General features: G+C 37.4%; 1 protein-coding gene across 6 annotated transcripts in view; it reads left to right on the top strand.

Moving 5' to 3' along the window:
• The window catches only part of LOC145358489 (cold-inducible RNA-binding protein-like), a 27,898-nt gene extending 15,175 nt beyond the window's left edge, over positions 1 to 12,723 (top strand). For 5 of the 6 annotated variants that reach the window (XM_080212585.1, XM_080212583.1, XM_080212581.1 and 2 more), the window contains 4 exons: positions 431 to 508; positions 10,871 to 10,975; positions 11,415 to 11,652; positions 12,472 to 12,723. The gene's annotated coding sequence lies outside the window, so the exon portion shown is untranslated. The other variant, XM_080212582.1, reaches the window with a different exon arrangement.

The following is a 12,723-nucleotide window of genomic DNA, read 5'->3' as shown; positions in this document are numbered from 1 at the left end:
CAGTTTGCGTTGACTGTTCATTCAAAAAGCTTCTGAAATAATATGCTTGTGAAATTTCATTTATTTTATTGGGTTAGTTCTCTAGCAGAATCCAACTCTTAAGATTGAACACCACACCAAACCATACTATAAAGTTTCATCCCTTGATCTTCTATTCATTCAGTTGTTTGCTGTATTCTACTCCATTGACCTATAACAAAGTGAGCATTCTAAAATATTACCCCCTTGCAAAAAGGAAATTGGATCTTGTACTGTTAGTGGCACAATTTGTTCCCTTAACTAGGATTTGCCTTGTTAGTGACTCTCTTTTTCTGAATATCGTAAAACTTTTATCATGTTAGTGTAATCAAATTCTTAAGCCTGGAAAGTTTACATTTTGCTAAATTATTTAATGTTCAAACATAACTCATAGTCTCTTTTCATATTACAGAATGAAGCAGTGATGACTGCATGAGTGAATAATGATGTTGATTACCCATTGACACTGAAGGCAGAGGAAGCATGTGTGGTAGGTTTGACTTTACATTTGCAGTAGACTGCTGAATGTGTAGTCACATAGATTAGTAGACTTCATGTAAATATTTTTGGCTCCTACACTGCCTATCTATATTTCCATTAACCTAAAACTAAAATTTAATACAGGTTATCACTTATTTAAATGAATTACGTAGTATTTTTCAGATTTTTAAAATAGAAAATTGTGTTGACTTGTTGAGTAAGGTGAATAAAAATAGCAGTTGTGTGACACCAGAGAAAAACTGTTCCAGAGGTATTCTATTTAGTACACCAGAAACTGGCATGTAATGTGTGCGGGTATTCAATATTTGAACACAGGAATTAGTCTGTTTTCCTATTGTAATTAACTATGTTGTAACTTCAGGGATATGTTAAATAACTGAGAGAAGCCGCCTATGGGTGAGTCAAAGGTCATCCGGACAAGCAAGAAAGTGGCATTGAGACTCAAATCAAATTGGCCATGATCTTATTCAATGGCGGAACAAGCTCGAGGAACTGCAACGCTTACTGCTGCTCCCATTTATTGTGTTCTTTGGTGAATGACACTTGACGATTTACAGGCGGATTATTGTAGCTAAGCTTGATGTTTTTCTTCATTTATCGTTTACTGACACGCAGTGCCAGCATGAAACATTGGTTCGTAACCAAAATTGTATTGTGGCTATTTATTGTAATCTAGATATATTAAGGCAAGTGCTGACAATCCATTTGCACTTATCTGAGCTTTCCAATTTGTATTGTTTAGTATCATAAACTCACTGAATCACTGGTGGCTAAAGTAAGAAAACATTCAAGGGATAGACCCACCATCCCATGGTTAACTAAAAGGTTAAAGATAGTATCAGATTTAAATAAAAAGAATATAATTGTGCAAAGGTAGGTTGCGGATCTGAAGATTGGACATAATAGAAGGAACAGCAAAGGCTGACTAAAAGATTAATAAGGACTGAGTGTGAGAAAGCTAGCCAGAAATATAAAAACATGGTAAAAAGTTCCTAATAAATATTTTAAAAAGACTTGAACAAATTGAGTGCTGGTCCTACAGAAAGTAAGTCTGGAGAACTGATTGGCAAACAAACTGAACAGGTATGTTGCATCAGTCTTCATTGTGGAGGATACATGTTACATCTCAGAAACAGCTATAAACCAGGAACTGGAAGGGAGGAAGTAACACAGAAAAATTACAATTGCCAGAGAAGTGATACTGCATAAATTGTTGGAGCTCTGGACTGATGCCCTGGCCCTGATGGATTTCATTCTAGGGTCTTAAAAGAAGTATCTAGTGAGATAGTTGATGCATTGGTTCCAAATTTTCCAAAAGTGAAGATCCCATTAGATTGCAAGATTATTCAGAGAGGGAGAGAAACGGAAAACAGGACACTATAGGTCAGTTAACCTAACATCTATGTAGGAAACATTTTAGAAGCTGATACTAATTAAGTTTTATAGCAGGGCACTTGGATCTGATCAAGATAATCAGGCAGTCAGCATGGTTTGGTGAAAGGGAAATCCCGTTTAACCAACTTACTGGAGCTTTTAAGGAAGTAACCTGCGCAGTGGATACAGGCGAATCAGTGGATGTACTGCCGTTAGATTTCCAGAGGCATTTGATAAAGGTGCCACATCAAATGTTATCACATAATGTAAAAGCTCGTGTTATGAGGGTAATATATTGGATACAAGATTGGCTGGCTAATAGGAAGCAGAAAGTAGGCATAAATGTCTTTCTGAGGTTGGGACCTCAACGGTTTACATTCGTGTAAATTATGAATCAAGGTATGGCTGGCAAATTTGTGATGACTCAAAGGTTGCAAGTAAGTTGTGAGGAGGACATAACGAAGCTACACAAAGATATGGTTAAGTAAAGATCTGACAAATGGAGTACAATATGAGAAAATGTGAAACTGTCAGAAGAATGAAAAAAACTTATCTAAACGAGAGACTGCAGAGCTCAGGTGCAGAGGGATTTGGGTGACCTAGTGCTTGAATCACAAAATGCAAGTGTGCAGGTATGCCAAGTAATTAGGATATGTTATCTTTTATTGCGAGGGGAATTGAATGCAAAAGTGAGGATGCCATGCTTCAGTTGTACAGGAAACTCATGACAACACATTTGGAGCACTACATTGTTGGTCACATTTATAAGGAAAGAGTTAAGTGCATTGGACACAGTTCAGAAGTGGTTTAACAGACTAATTCCTGGAATGGATGGATTATTCTATCAGGAAAAGTTAGACAAGCTAGAACATAGAACATTACAGCGCAGTACAGGCCCTTCGGCCTTCGATGTTGCGCCGACCAGTGGAACCAATCTAATGACCATCTAACCTAATCTATTCAGGCTTGTATCCACCCCACAATTTAGAAGTGTAAGAGGTGACTTGATTGAAACAAATAAGATTTTGAGGGGCCTTAACAGGGGGATGTGGAGAAGATGTTTAGCCTCGCGGAAAAATCCGGAACTAGAGGCCACTTTAAAGATAAGTGGCCACCCGTTTAAAACAGAAATGAGTTCATATTTTTTTCACTGAGGTCATGAGTCTTTGGAACGCTTTTCCTGCAAAGGCTGTGAAGGCAACATCTTTGAATATTTTTAAAGCAGGGGCGGATAGATTCTTGGTAAGCAATGGGGTGAAGGGTTATTGGGAGTAGATGGAGTGCAGATTTGAGGTTACCATCAGATCAGCCGTGATCATTATAAATGGAAGAACCCACTCGAGGGACGGAGTTGTCAACTCTTGTGTTACGTGTTTGTTTTGGAGGGGTGGCAGTGGATGTTTGGTAGTTGCTGACTTAGGCTTGTATAAAATGCTAAGTACTGCAAGATATAGGCTCATAACGTACTAGCTCCCCAGCGTTGGATTTGGGAGGAACCCCAAAAATGCGCTTGGGGTTTCTCAAGGGTGGCCACTTATTTTCCACTGGGCCCTTTAAATCTACCTGCTGTCCAGTAGCTTGTGCAGTAAAAAAAGGGTGTGGCTTAACTGAGCATGCCACTGTTGCACAATGGCCTTCAGGGACACTCTTTGCTATGGGTCCCGTGTAGCTTCAGCCAACGGAAGTTTGAACAAAAGTTTTCCTGAGCAGGTAAGTGCATTTATGAATTCACGCCACTGGTTGGAAGTTATGGCCCTTTCGGGTCTAAAGAATTTCTGAAAATTGTTGAATTACAAAGCTGCTCTTCCTTTTATAAGCCAAAAGCAAAATTCTGTCCAGATGCTGGGATCACCCTGATGAACGATCGTAACCTTGAACTTGTAAACTCCCCACAGATGCTGCTTAACTTGAGCATTTTCAGCATTTGTTCTGATAGCTTTGGTTCAATAAAGTGCTTTCAACAAAATTGCCTAGTTATAATAATTGACAGTGCTGGCTATTTATTTCCTAGCCGTACAATCCATTTAATTTTGAAATCCAGATTTGCTGTAGTTCATTTAGTCACATTGTTGTTCATTTCAGCTAGATATAACATATCTGATACATTGTAGTCAGGTTTGCTCAAGTTGTTTTATGGAAGAAAAGGTATGAAAGTGAAACATTTATTTAGTGAAATCGTATGCTTGCAAATATAACTAAATGTGCTGTTGGAACACAGGAACTGTTCAGGTCAAATTTGGGTTGGCTTATGGTTTCATCTTGTTGACTTATTTATATGTTCTGTTCAGATGTAAACTTTGTTTCAATTCAGACAAAGGACTCGATGTGAATTTTTGATTTGCAGGCTAGCTTCATTCTAGGATTCTGTAAACATTGTAAACAAAAATAATAAAAATAACATAAACCAGGCTGACCTATTAATTACTAGTTATTTGGAGTTCTGCAAACATGCCTGACTGTTTCCAACAGACAGAGGAAATAAGAGCAAGGATCGAGCCTGCTCCACCATTCAACTAGGTCGTAGTTGATGTTTTATCTCAATGCCATTTTCTTGCATTATGCCCATACACCTTGATATCTCTAGCTTGAACATGCTCAAATTACTGAGTCACCACAGCCCTATGCACTAAAGTTTCAAAGATTCACCACTGAGTGAAAAAAAAATCCTCATCACCTTAGTCCTAGAAGGCCTACCTGTTATTCTGAGACTGTCAACCTGAAGCTAACTCCAAAAATAAAATAGAGATATTGATAAACTGTTCTGCAGAGAGGTGCAAAATTTGAGATGAGACAGATCGTGACACTGAGGCAGAGTGTCAGTTGTTTGTATCTTGTACAAGAGTATAAGAATGTGTTAGCATTAGTTACTGTCCCCTACAGACTGAAATTTTGAATTGGCTTGGACTTTGTAATGAAAGGAGTTGGTGGGTGGAGTTAAAAGAAGGATCACATCGATTATCAAGTTTGTTCTTATGTCCTGTGAAGGAATATAGGACCCTATGATATTGTCAGTACTTAATTGTTGGACATGGAGAGAAATTGAGGGGGAAATTATTTTCTCAAATGAGGAAAATATGTATCTTGGTCATGGCTAAGTGGTGGAGGAGATGGCAAAATCGTGATAGCGGATGATTGGAGGTATTTCAGGATGGACCAGTCAAAGCTAAAATGATAGCTATTGCCTAAACTTAAAAGAACTGTTAGAAGAATAGTAAAACAAAATTTCTTCCCCTTGAATGATATTGAGATCAGTGATTTGGCTTTTAATGAGAGACGTAATACCGTAATTGAAAATGAGGTAATTGTAAACTTGCTGAATAATTACTTTGTGTTCGTCTTAACAATAGAGGAAAACATGAATGTATCAGTAATTGTTAAAAATAAATCATGAGAGATTTATTTGAGTTGGGGAGAAAATGGTAATAGCAAAAATGATGAGGCTGAGGATTGACAACTTTCCAGTACCTCATAGTTTCTGCTCCCTCGGTGTATTAAAAGAAATGGTATGGAAATTGTCGTTGCTTTAGTCCTGATTTTCAGAGTCCCTTGATTCAAGAATTGTTCTAACCCAGAGAGACAATGTTAAATCTCACTCCATTATTTAAGAGTGAAAGAGAAATGAGAAACTGACGTTTTATAGTTTTTATCTGTTGTAGGAAGTTACATGAGTTGCTTACTAAGGACTAACTGGATAAATTAAGAACTGATCACAAAGTTAGCATGGATTGTAAAGGGAAAATCATGTAAAATATACTTGATTTTCTTTTTTCAGAAGTTCAGTAAAATGCTAGGTTAGAGTTTGTCTAAGGATATTAGTCATTGATTTTCAGGTGACAGTTCCTAAAATATTAGCAAAAATTAAAGCAAGTTTATAGACAATTGGTAGAGTTTGTAACGTAATGGAGATTATATTTTGCCTATGATGTACATAAAGCAAATATATTGAAGTTTGCTAGTGACAGTAAGTAGTATATAAAGGAACAAAGTTGCACAGGAAAATTACAGTGAATGTGTAAACTCAGCTGCTAGAATTGTGTGGAAGCTGTAAGGCAGACCTAAACAAGAGTTTGGAACTGGAGAAGCAAGTGGTTTGGGGATTTATTTGCAGACATCATAGAAATCTAATGGATTGATACAAAAGGCAAGTGGGATGTTGGCCTTTGTCTCAGGTGGAAGTTATGCAAGTCATGTAAAGCATTAGTTCACATCTGGTGTACTGTTGCAGGGCAAGAAGGATACGTTTGTCATTGGAGGTGGTGCAGTGCAGATTTGTCAAAGATTTCAAGGCTAAAATTATGAAGGCATGTTGCATAGACTATTCATGTCAGCGTCTCTTTTTCTCCACAGATGCTATCTGAGCTACTTCAGATTTTCATCATATGTAGTATTTGCGTTTTCTTGATGCTAGAAAATTAAGGACTAATCTATTTTAAGGTGTTTTAAATGATTCAAGGATTTGCTTAAATCACTGAAGGAAGACTATTTTCTCTGAAGAGTCGAAAAGCAGAGGGGCATGTTCTTATCATTCGAGGTGGGCATTCAGGAGTGATGTCAAGAAGTACTTTGCTCATAGTCAGGGAGTTGAAATCTGAAATTATTCTACCTGCATCCCCAGTTAAGAAAAAAAGACGGCGAGATCAATCAAGAATCACAGAGCTTAAGGTTAGGATAACTACTGATGGAATCAAGGCAGGAGAGATGCAAATAATCAATCATCCAATTGAATGACAAGGAGATAAATGCCAAATTGCTGCTGTTTTTGTTTGTGCTGAGAGAAATGGGGATAAACTACTGAGTGGGTTTTTGGGAAATAGGTTCATGATGCAGAGAGGAGTTAATATTAAAATTGGTTTAGAGAGAAAATATAGAGGTTTTTGATGAAAAGATTTCACATAGGCAATATTGTGCCCTGAGAGAAACAGCGCATGTCACTTCCAGTGTCCAGATGATGTGACAAAGCATTTTGTAGAGGCAGTGAATGATGGGGTACATCGCCAAACAGGCGAATGCCAAGGATTTATAATTAATTGGTCGATTTGCACTTCACTCAAATCTAGTCAGCAAGCGACCAGTTTGTTTTGGTTTTTTTTTGTAAAAGTAATAGCAAATCAGGGATATGGCTGACCTGAGTGGAACCGTATGTTTCATTTGATAATGAGGGATTTAGTGTACCCCATTTGATATCTTGGGAATGTGCATTACAGGTTGTGCTAAGCAGCTGTCCAATGTATTTTGTTGATTTCTGATCTCATTAGTGAGCTGCTTAATTTTACCAGTTGAGTAATTTACTGTTGGTTAAAGAATTCTAGGATTCTTTAAAAGTATTCATAGTGCATGTATTAATGAGAACGCCTCACTTCCCTCTCATCTACTTCACATTGAGTTTAGTAAAACCTGGATTCAGTAAGAAAATTGTTTAAAAATGGAGTCATTCTTCATGTATTTGGCTGCAGAAGAGCAGGAATCCATTTTTGTCCCCTGCCCCGGTGTGGACACATTGAGGCAAATTGCACATTTTCCCTTGATACTAAGAACTGATTTTACGCAATCCCAAGCACTGATGCATCTGTACCACTCGGTAAGAATTCATGCATTTCTGAGAATTCAAGAGACCTTACTAAGGAATGGATTATATGCCTAGTGTCACTGTAATTAAAATGATGTCAGCATATGCTATTTTTAATAAAGATATAGACTGCAGCAAGCACTTATTTAAGATGTGTGTGTATATCTATAGCAAAACAACAAAAAGTTAAAGCCTTTAACAACCTGGCAATGAATCTCAAAAAACTGGTCGTCTCTCGAAAAGCAAATTGGAAAGCTGTGGTATTCATTGACTGGATTTCCAATCTCGAGAGATTAATTTGCTGTTAGATGATCACTGGGTGGGGAAGGAAAATAATGGAAGAATGAAGTATAATCCTCTGCCAGCCAGTAAAACCAATACTGATAGCCATTTTGCCTAGTCACATGGGACTGAAGTGGGCTGCATGCTGCACCAAGAGCAGAAATTGATAATAGTAAATAGACCATGGAAAAATATGAAATCAAACTTGCCCCTTGCACCTTAAACCTATGCCCCCTAGTAATTCACTTTTCCACCCTGAAAAGGCTTCTGACTATCCACTCTGTCCATGCCTCTCAATCTTGTAGATTTCTACCAGGTCTCCCCTCAACCTCTGTCGCTCCAGTGAGAACAAACCAAGTTTCTCCAAAGCCTCTCATAGCTAATGCCCTCCATACCAGGCAACATCCTGATATATCTTTTCTGTGCCCTCTCCAAAGCCTCCACATCCTTCTGGTAATGTGGTGACCAGAATTGAACACTATATTCCAAGTGCAGCCTCACTAAGGTTCGATAAAGCATCAACATAACTTGCCAATTTTTAAACTTGATACTCCAGCCGATGAAGGCAAGCATGCCGTATGCCTTCTTGACTACCTTCTCCACCTGCATTGCCACTTTGTGACCTGTGTACCTATACACCCAGATCCCTTTGTCTATGAGTACTCCTAAGTGTTCTGCTATTTACTGTATATTTCCTATCTATTAGACCTTCCAAAATGCATTACCTCAGATTTGTCTGGATTAAACTCCATCTGCCATCTTTCTGCCCAAGTCTCCAACTGATCTATATCCTGCTGTATCCTCTGATGGTCCTCATAGCTATCCATAAATCCACCAACTTTTGTGTTCACAAATAATCAATCCAGTTACATTTTCCTCCAAATCATTTATATATATATATTACACATAGCAAAGGTTCCAGCACTGATCCCGGAGGAATACCACTTGTCACAGCCGTCCATTCTGAAACACACCCTTCCACTGCTACCCTCTGTCATCTTTGACCAAGCTTATCTCTGATCCCATGTGACCACCTTCTGCACCAGTCTGCCATGAGGGACCTTGTCAAAGGCCTTACTGAAGTCCATGTAGACAACATCCACTACTCTACCCTCATCAATCATTCTTTAAGTTTATTTATTTTAAAGTTTTAGTCACGAGTAGGCTTACATTAACACTGCAATGAAGTCACCTTTCAGCCTATCATGTTTCAGTGCTTCGAATGAATTATTGATGCTCTGCACAGTTTTAGAAAGCCCTCCTTTCCAAGGATTTATACAGCTCCCTTTTGAAAATTACTATTGAATCTGCTTCCACTGTCTTTTCAGGTTTTCCAGATGATTTGCATTTTAAAAAATCTAATTTTACTTTTACCAATTATCCTGAATTTTCTCTCCAATTTTCACTATCAAAACCTCTTGCAGTGAGAAAAAAAGATTTGGTTGGATGGGAGAGCTTAAAAAATAACAATATTGAAACATGGATTGGGATTTAATCTACTGCTAGCGTTTTTATTTTATTTTTTTTTTCTCCTCTCCTGAAGCTTCTGCCTGTCAAAAATACATTTCAGCAGATGTTGGCCACTTTCTATCACCAGACACACACAGCCATTTTCTAAGTAATGGATGTCAGTAGTCAGTGGGTGAATCTAATCCTGTCATTGTTCACATATATTTTCTCTCTCTACTCATTTTTAGGGTGTCTGGGGTGAGGCAGAGCTAAGCTTGTTTGTACTATTTATTGCATCTGGAACTTATTGGTGGTGGTACTGTAGTAAAGAAAAGATGGACACTTAATTGCTGCTAGTGTGTGAAGGCTAGTGCTTTGTAATCTGATCTGGAATAGAGTTTTCTCCATCCTCTTTCCTTCGTTCTCTATCTTCCTCTGCCACCTTCTCTCCATTCTACCTTTATACGTGCAATCTTGCCTTTCATTTGATTCCTATTAGTTTGAAGCTAATTCTAAATATTTTATTCTTTAATACATTCCCACCTTGCCTAATTCACATGATTTGTTTTAGTACAAACACTGAATTATCACTATACTTGTATTTTTGTTTTTCAACGTGCTTCCTTGATCACAGTTTCCTAATTGAAGCTAATTTTAAAATTTTTTTAAATTCCCACCTTGCCTAATTTAGATGATTTGTTTTAGTGCAAACACTGAGTTATCAGAGTTAGGTTGTAATTGGGAGTTATGAAAGCAGGTAGAGCCCGCAAGTCAAACGGAGGCATTCCCAGAGGTTGATCATGTGATGTATTGTCATGCCTAATCAAATAACATCTGATCACATGGCTTCTATAAATATTTTTAGTTTCTGAAGCTTGAGTCTCCTGTTATTGGGTATCTTTGCTTGTGACTTTGCACCACCAGCAATTGTGTGAGAAATTCCAAGAGTCAAAAGGTTGACATAAACGAGTTGACAGGAAATTTGACTTCACCAGTAAACCGCTGACATTGTGGCAGCTGCAGAAGTGTTACTGTTGACCTTAGTATTCCTGGGCCACTGAGGAGCAATAATGGGCAGTACAGTGGTTTGCACTGCAGCCTCACAGTGCCAGGAACCTAGGTTCGATTCGCATGGGTTTGCTCCGGGCGCTCCTGTTTCCTCCCACAGTCTGAAAGAAGTGCTGGCTTGGTGCATTGGCCCAAACAGGTGCCGTAGTGTGGCAACTAGGGAGATTTCACAGTAATTTCATTGCAGTGTTAATGTAAGCCTTATTTGTGATGAATGAATAAAACTTTATAGGGGGAGAAATCAGACATGATCAGTTTTGGCAGGGGGCACACATTTGCATAGCAGTATTCTGTGCAGTTCAGTACATGCTTGTGCTCATGCGAAAACTGAACATCTCAGTGCAGCATGATGACTGCAGTTACCCCAATAAATCACACCCAAGGGTTACACTTTCAGTGGGGATAAAATGGGAGAATTAACTTAAGTGAATTATAAGCTAATGTGAATTATTTTGACTTCATTGTGCTGTGTAGTAAGACTTAATGCTTCAGAACTAAAGAATCAAACATATGCATTCTGCTGTTAAAGATTCAGGCCTTAAATTATGCATGTCATTGAAGATCTACTTGCAGTTCAGTATGGTTAATATTTCTGCTTTGGTTTTCTAACAGATCAGAATTGCTATTTGAGATTGGTCATTACAAAACAGTGAAGAACAAGCAAATTTCATCTGAAAAAACAGCATCACAAAAGCAAACAACAACATGTTTCCTGAGGTAGTGTAAGAAATAGAAATTCTAGCATTTCTCAAGTTACCAATACAAAGTCTGCTCTTGATTTTTTTTTGTAGTTTAATTCAGATTATTGGATAACATGATTTCTAGCCCTGTTATTGCATTGCTTGTTTTGAAGTATTGGACAATTTGGAATTATTAGTAGTTTAAATAGATCATTCATTTTAATGAACTTAAAGAAAAAAAGTCATATGGCACAGCACTATTTGGAGATGTTAAAAAAGGAATTCTGGCCAGTATTTTATCCATCATCCAACGCTATTAAAACAAATCATTTAACTCATTTTGGCTGTCATGTTTGACCACACAAAGTTTTTAATTGGCTGTGAAACACTTCTGTGATCTTTTGAAAATATGAAAGGTGCTTTATAAATGCAAGCTTGCTCTTTTAATATTCCTTTTGTATGGTACCCAATTGCAGGTTAATAACAAAAGGACCTTGACAATTCTTGAAAACCACCAAACATTTTTGCTAAGAAAAGTAAATATTTCTGATGGATTTGCAATGAAACTGGACAATGAGGAAATTATCCTGAAGAATTGCAAAAAGTGAATCTAACATTCAGATGTGCAAAGTTCAATTGCTTGCATTTGTTTGATTATATGATGAAGAATACAGTGTGCTGGTGACTTTAATGGGGATAAGTGATGTCTGTAAGGTAAGTATTTTGCACACTTTTATTTCCATATTTGTTTTTGATTTTCACCTGCATTACAGAAATGAATTGTGCTCATGTTTCAGATCAGTATTTTATTTCTGTATGACTCCAGCGCATTCAGTTCCACCATTCTGTTAGCTTCTCTTTAAAGAAAAATGGAGACTGAATGAAACTTCATTGCATTTTGTGATACCACTGGTAGTGTTCTTGTGTAAGGATCTGGCATAATTATCATTCATTTATAAACTTTATATTATTCTTGTCATGGGAAGTAAGTATTGATTAGCAGAACAAGCTCCTGTTGCCCCGAAGCCTTAGAGAAGAGAAAAAGCAGTTTGACACCAAGGATGCCACCATAATATCATAAAGATGGAGCCTCTCCAGAGCAATTTTCTGTTTCTCCTGCTATGTGCCTCGTCACACCTTTCCCACTCCCTGCTGTCTTGCTTCTCTACCTTGTAAATGACTTCTTTTTTTTTTCTCTAAGCCTCAACGTAAGGTGCTTAACTTTTAAGCCAATCTTCTACTTGATTTTGTGGTTTTCCCTCCTACCACTTTGTTCCTTTTTAAATGCTGTTCCTCTTGATATTTCCAGTCTTGACAGTCTACAAATGAAACATTAGCTTGTATGTTTTCTGCAGATGTTTCTAATTTGCTTTCTGTTTCATTAACATTTTGTGCACTAAAATTTACAAATTGTAAATCAATCCTATCCTGAAGCAGTGTTTTATTTTTAACTAAGTAGTTCAATGAAGTGCTATAATTACATTTAATGTATCTCGTGTATTATTTTTAATGTAATTCTTGTATATTTTCCAGGGCATATGCTTCTAAACCACTGGTTTGCAAAAAGAATGAGGCTGAAGGGTTATTTTCCTTAACAAAGATTGCAACGGTCAAATTGAGCAGAATATTTACGAACGGATTTCCAGCTATATCTCCTGGATTAGAAATGGGAGAATAAAAACTGTGTTCTTGCAAATTACTGAAAACTGATGAAAAGGAATATGTTAGCATTCTACCTCTTCCCACTTGTTTTGTAATATACTAAATAAATGTTTGAATTATTTA

This window comes from Carcharhinus amblyrhynchos, chromosome 26 (genome assembly GCF_965287045.1).
Source record: "Carcharhinus amblyrhynchos chromosome 26, sCarAmb.v2.hapA, whole genome shotgun sequence".
NCBI lineage: Eukaryota > Metazoa > Chordata > Chondrichthyes > Carcharhiniformes > Carcharhinidae > Carcharhinus > Carcharhinus amblyrhynchos.
This window is presented reverse-complemented; position numbering and strand designations above follow the sequence as displayed.